The sequence below is a fragment of the Etheostoma spectabile genome, chromosome 10 (assembly GCF_008692095.1).
Source record: "Etheostoma spectabile isolate EspeVRDwgs_2016 chromosome 10, UIUC_Espe_1.0, whole genome shotgun sequence".
Lineage (NCBI taxonomy): Eukaryota > Metazoa > Chordata > Actinopteri > Perciformes > Percidae > Etheostoma > Etheostoma spectabile.
In genome coordinates this window covers 11,014,670-11,015,181 of record NC_045742.1, presented here as the reverse complement: position 1 = coordinate 11,015,181, position 512 = coordinate 11,014,670, and the positions used below count along the sequence as shown (strand labels likewise).

General features: G+C 37.1%; 1 protein-coding gene across 1 annotated transcript in view; it reads right to left on the bottom strand.

Moving 5' to 3' along the window:
* enox2 (ecto-NOX disulfide-thiol exchanger 2) overlaps positions 1 to 512 on the bottom strand; it is a 171,644-nt gene that overhangs the window by 37,869 nt on the left and 133,263 nt on the right.

The window sequence follows — 512 nt, the reverse complement described above, 5'->3', positions numbered from 1 at the left end:
ATATATATATATATAGATTTACACTACACCTGGGTAAACATGTACACACCTACACACAAGCACTGGCATTTATAGACACCACATGTGTTTTTATGTGCGCATGCAACCCAGTATGGAGCTTTTTGAAATGAAAATGATGCTGCCCTCCAATATCTGCCTTAACATCTCCCACAGAAGATTGTAGTTAACAATTAGGCGGCAGGGTGTGTAATGTTTACACACCTGTGTACCTGCATGCAGAAGCACTAAAACAAATCCTTCACTGAAGATTATGCACACACTGTAATAGGCTAGATATGTAGCAGAATAAATCTGAACCACTGGGAAAAAAACAATTATACAGAAGGTGTTGTTTGCTGACTGTAAGACACAGTTGACTAATGAAATGCTTAAATAAACAAGCAACACAATAGTAGATTCCAAGAGAAATACAGCAGTTTAGCGATAAATACCTTTAGAAAGATATAGTTACAGTGGGTGAAACAACTATTGAACACGTCACCATTTTTCTC